Here is a 5,928-nt window from a genome sequence, read left to right on the forward strand (position 1 = left end):
AGAGTGTGTCTGTGCGAGTGTGTCTCGGAGTGTGGGCGAGTGAGTGTGTGTTCAAGTGTCTATGAGTTTTGCGTGCTTGTGAAAAGGGTTTGCACATAGCTTGCAGTCTCCTTTTTAGGGTTAGGGTTAGGGAAAAGGGTTTATGCATAGCTTGCAGTCTTATTTTTAGGGTTAGGGTTAGGGAAAAGGGTTTGCGCATAGCTTGCAGTCTCTCCTTTTAAGGTTAGGGATACGGAACAGTCTTTGGGTATAGCTTGCAGTTACTGTGTCGACCAATCAGCGCTGACTCCGCCCAGTAGGTGGAGCCAGTGCTGCGGACCAATCAGGGCTGACTCCGCCTCTTGACTCCGCCCAGTGGCATGGGTCAGTGCTCTCTATAAGCAGAGTACATACCGGATAGTGGTGGGTATTCTGCCAGACGTGCAACAGAACAGCAACACAAAAGCACAAAAAAACCTCCTCCTTCTCTCCCTCAGACAAGCAAACTCTCCGATGAAACACAGCAGATCTGGGGAGCGGGACAGTCAGGCAGGTCAAAGCCAACAGGATGAGAAGTCGAGTTCACCAGGGTGAACAGACAAAAGGAGAACTAGACCTCCGGTCCCCCTCTCCAAAAATGCCTGTCTGCACTCAGGGAGCCAGCCACTCAGTCTGCCCCTCACCTCTCCGAACAGAGTCCAGCACCCCCCCTCTCCCCCTCCCCCCCCCAACCCCCTCCTCTCTCCAAATCACCCATTAACCTAGGCAGGCTACATCTTTTGTAACGCTAATAACCCTCCCTTCCCTCCCCCCCCCCCCCCCCCCCCCCCCCCCCCCCCCGCACACTCCGTTTCTTTCCCTTGGAGTGGGGCAGGGGAAGAAAAGTTCCCCTGATTTCCTAATCTATAACAGGGGCTTATTCGGCACCACTGCAAGTCAGGAACAGGCTAATCCCGCGAATGTTAGATCGCATTGACACAGACTCTGCCTAAACCTAACCCTAGCCCTAATCCTAAACCCTAATCCAAACCCTAACCCTAACGCTAACCGTAACCCTAACCCTAGTGGCTTACAGTCTCTTTTTTAAGGTTAGGGTTAGGGAACTGGCTTTGTACATAGCTTGCAGTCTCTTTTTTAGGGTTAGGGTTAGGGAAAACGGTTTGTGCTTAGCTTGCAGTCTCTTTTTTAAGGTTGGGGTTAGGGAAAAGGGTATGCGCATAGCTTGCAGTCTCTATTTTAAGGTTAGGGTTAGGGAACAGGCATTGGGCATAGCTTGCCGTTACTGTGTCGACCAATCAGCGCTGACTCCGCCCAGTAGGTGGAGCCAGTGATGCGGACCAATCAGCGCTGACTCCGCCTCTTGACTCCGCCCAGTGGCCTGGGTCAGTGCTCTCTATAAGCAGAGTACATACCGGATAGTGGTGGGTATTCTGTCAGACATGCAACAGAACAGCAACAGCAAAAGCAGACACCCAAGAGAAAAAGAAAAGATTCTGACATTTGTGGGCAGTGAATTGGACTCATAGCCCAAGAGGGGCTTATTGGGCACCGCTGTGTGTCTGGAATGGGTTAAACCCATGATCGAGCATTGAGACCGATTCTGCCTAACCCTAACCCCAACCCTAACCCTAACCCTAACCCTAACCCTAACCCTAACCCTAACCCTAACCCTAACCCTAACCCTAACCCTAAGCCTAGTAGCTTGCAGTCTCTTTTCGAAGGTTAGGGTTACGGAACTACCTTTGTGCATAGCTTGCAGTCTGTTTTTAAGGTTAGGGTGAGGGAACAGAGTTTGCACATAGCTTGCAGTCTCTTTTTTAGGGTTAGGGTCAGGGAATAGGATTTGCGCATAGGTTGCAGTCTCTTTTTTAAGGTTAGGGTTAGGGAACAGGCTTTGAGCATAGCTTGTTGTTACAGTGTGGACCAATCAGTGCTGACTCCGCCTCTTGACTCCACCCAGTGGGCAGGGCCACTGCTCTCTATGAGCAGAGTACATACCGCACGGCGGTGGGTATTCTGCCAGACGTGCAACAGAACAGCAACACAAAAGCAGACACCCAAGAGAAAAAGCAAAAGATTCTGACAGCGGTGGGCAGTGAATCGGGCTTAAAGCCCGAGAGGGGCTTATTCAGCACCGCTGTGAGTCAGGAACGGGCTAATACCGCGAATGTTAGATCGCGCATTGACAGAGACTCTACCTAACCCTAACCCTAACCCTAACCCTAACCCTAACCCTAACCCTAACCCTAACCCTAACCCTAACCCCTAAAGCATAACCCTAACCCTAACCCTAACCCTAACCCTAACCCTAAAGCATAACCCTAACCCTAACCCTAATCCTAGTAGCTTTCAGTCTCTTTTCTAAGGTTAGGGTTAGGGAACTGGCTTTGTGCATAACTTGCAGTCTCTTTTTTAAAATTAGGGATAGGAAACAGGGTTTGCACATAGCTTGCAGTCTCCTTTTTAGGGTTAGGGTTAGGGAATAGGGTTTGCGCATAGCTTGCAGTCTTATTTTTAGGGTTAGGGTTAGGGAAAAGGGTTTACACATAGCTTGCAGTCTCTCCTTTTAAGGTTAGGGATAGGGAACAGTCTTTGGGTATAGCTTGCAGTTACTGTGTCGACCAATCAGCGCTGACTCCGCCCAGTAGGCGGAGCCAGTGATGCAGACCAATCAGTGCTGACTCCGCCTCTTGACTCCGCCCAGTGGCCTGGGCCAGTGCTCTCTATAAGCAGAGTACATAGCAGACAGCGGTGGGTATTCTGCCAGACACGCAGCAGAACAGCAACAGCAAAAGCAGACACCCAAAAGAAAAAGGAAAAAGATTCTGACATTTGTGGGCAGTGAATCGGGCTCATAGCCCAAGAGGGGCTTATTGGGCACCACTGTGAGTCAGGAACGGGCTAATACCGCGAATGTTAGATCGCGCATTGACACAGACTCTGCCTAACCCTAACCCTAACCCTAACCCTAACCCTAACCCTAACCCTAACCCTAAGCCTAGTAGCTTTCAGTCTCTTTTCTAAGGTTAGGGTTAGGGAACTGCCTTTGTGCATAGCTTACAGTCTCTTTTTTAAAATTAGGGTTAGGGAACAGGGTTTGCACATAGCTTGCAGTCTCTTTTTTAGGGTTAGGGTCAGGGAATAGGGTTTGCGCATAGCTTGCAGTCTCTCTTTTAAGGTTAGGGTTAGGGAACAGGCTTTGGGCATAGCTTGCAGTTACTGTGTCGACCAATTAGCGATGACTCCACCCAGTAGGCAGAGCCAGTGACGTGGACCAATCAGGGCTGACTCCGCCTTTTGACTCCGCCCAGTGGGCAGGGCCACTGCTCTCTATAAGCAGAGTACATACCGGACGGCGGTGGGTATTCTGCCAGACGCGCAACAGAACAGCAACAGCAAAAGCAGACACCCAAGAGAAAAAGCAAAAGATTCTGACAGCGGTGGGCAGTGAATCGGGCATATAGCCTGAGAGGGGCTGTCTCAGTCTGAAGAGACTAGACTGTTTGCTAAAGTGGATGAGTTGTGAGGTTGACTAAACTCCTCTCTCTCTGCAATTGTAATGTCAAATTAAGGGGCTGTACTCGAGGAAAATGTGGAAAAACAGAAGAAATAACAACCCTTTATTAAAAGATATATGTATGTTGGCAAAAAACAGTAACACAAAACAAAACAACAACAACAACCACAACAACAGGTCTAAAAGAATACTTCTCTGTCCTTTAGCACAGTCCTAATTGCGGTCTGCAGGGGGCACTGTTGGATAGCTGAAGTTGCGGGGTCTGCAGTACCTGGTTGTGGTCAGCAGGGGGCGCTGTTGGATAGCTGAAGTTGCGGGGTCTGCAGTACCTGGTTGTGGTCAGCAGGGGGTGCTGTTGGATAGCTGAAGTTGCGGGGTCTGCAGTACCTGGTTGTGGTCAGCAGGGGGCGCTGTTGGATCGCTGAAGTTGCGGGGTCTGCAGTACCTGGTTGTGGTCAGCAGGGGGCGCTGTTGGATCGCTGAAGTTGCGGGGTCTGCAGTACCTGGTTGTGGTCAGCAGGGGGCGCTGTTGGATCGCTGAAGTTGCGGGGTCTGCAGTACCTGGTTGTGGTCAGCAGGGGGCGCTGTTGGATAGCTGAATCTGTAGGACCTGCTATACCTGGTCGTGGTCGGCAGGGGGCGCTGTTGGATAGCTGAAGCTGTAGGACCTGTAGTACCTGGTTGTGGTTGGCAGGGGGCACTGTGAGCTCCGGCAGTCACCCGCGGGAAGAGGGGCTGGAGAGAGCGGTCCCGGACCGCGTGGGGAAGCCGAGAAGGAGATGGGGGGGTCCTCGCCTCCGTGGGGACGAAAAGGAAGGCAGGCAGTACACTCCCACGGGAACTCACCGCTGTCTCAAGTGGCGAGGACTCACTGCAGCCTCAGGTGGTGGTGTCTCAAAAAAAAAACCTCCTCCTTCTCTCCCTCAGACAAGCAAACTCTCCGATGAAACACAGCAGATCTGGGGAGCGGGACAGTCAGGCAGGTCAAAGCCAACAGGATGAGAAGTCGAGTTCACCAGGGTGAACAGACAAAAGGAGAACTAGACCTCCGGTCCCCCTCTCCAAAAATGCCTGTCTGCACTCAGGGAGCCAGCCACTCAGTCTGCCCCTCACCTCTCCGAACAGAGTCCAGCACCCCCCCCCCCCCCCCCCCCCCCCCAACCCCCTCCTCTCTCCAAATCACCCATTAACCTAGCAGGCTACATCTTTTGTAAGCTAATAACCCTCCCTTCCCCTCCCCCCCCCCCCCCCCCCCCGCACACTCCGTTTCTTTCCCTTGGAGTGGGGCAGGGGAAGAAAAGTTCCCCTGATTTCCTAATCTATAACAGGGGCTTATTCGGCACCACTGCAAGTCAGGAACAGGCTAATCCCGCGAATGTTAGATCGCATTGACACAGACTCTGCCTAAACCTAACCCTAGCCCTAATCCTAAACCCTAATCCAAACCCTAACCCTAACGCTAACCGTAACCCTAACCCTAGTGGCTTACAGTCTCTTTTTTAAGGTTAGGGTTAGGGAACTGGCTTTGTACATAGCTTGCAGTCTCTTTTTTAGGGTTAGGGTTAGGGAAAACGGTTTGTGCTTAGCTTGCAGTCTCTTTTTTAAGGTTGGGTTAGGGCCCTGTGTCTGCGCATACCTTGCAGTCTCCTATTTTATGTTAGGTTCGGAACAGGCTTGGGCATAGCTTGCCGTTACCTGGTGACATAGCGCTGACATTCCGCCCCAGTAAGTGGAGCCAGTGATGGCCGGACCAATCAGCGCTGACCCCTCCTCTTGCTTCCGCCCAGTTGCCTGGGTCAAGTTCTCTCTATAAGCAAGTACATACCGGATGTGTGAGGTATTCTGTCAGACATAGATTCAACAAACAACAGCAACAGCAAAAGCAGACACCCAAGAGAAAAAGAAAAGATTCTGACATTTGTGGGCAGTGAATTGGACTCATAGCCCAAGAGGGGCTTATTGGGCACCGCTGTGTGTCTGGAATGGGTTAAACCCATGATCGAGCATTGAGACCGATTCTGCCTAACCCTAACCCCAACCCTAACCCTAACCCTAACCCTAACCCTAACCCTAACCCTAACCCTAACCCTAACCCTAACCCTAAGCCTAGTAGCTTGCAGTCTCTTTTCGAAGGTTAGGGTTACGGAACTACCTTTGTGCATAGCTTGCAGTCTGTTTTTAAGGTTAGGGTGAGGGAACAGAGTTTGCACATAGCTTGCAGTCTCTTTTTTAGGGTTAGGGTCAGGGAATAGGATTTGCGCATAGGTTGCAGTCTCTTTTTTAAGGTTAGGGTTAGGGAACAGGCTTTGAGCATAGCTTGTTGTTACAGTGTGGACCAATCAGTGCTGACTCCGCCTCTTGACTCCACCCAGTGGGCAGGGCCACTGCTCTCTATGAGCAGAGTACATACCGCACGGCGGTGGGTATTCTGC

This window comes from Pipra filicauda, unplaced genomic scaffold (genome assembly GCF_003945595.2).
Source record: "Pipra filicauda isolate LSUMZ 115617 unplaced genomic scaffold, ASM394559v2 scaffold401_size638136_pilon, whole genome shotgun sequence".
NCBI lineage: Eukaryota > Metazoa > Chordata > Aves > Passeriformes > Pipridae > Pipra > Pipra filicauda.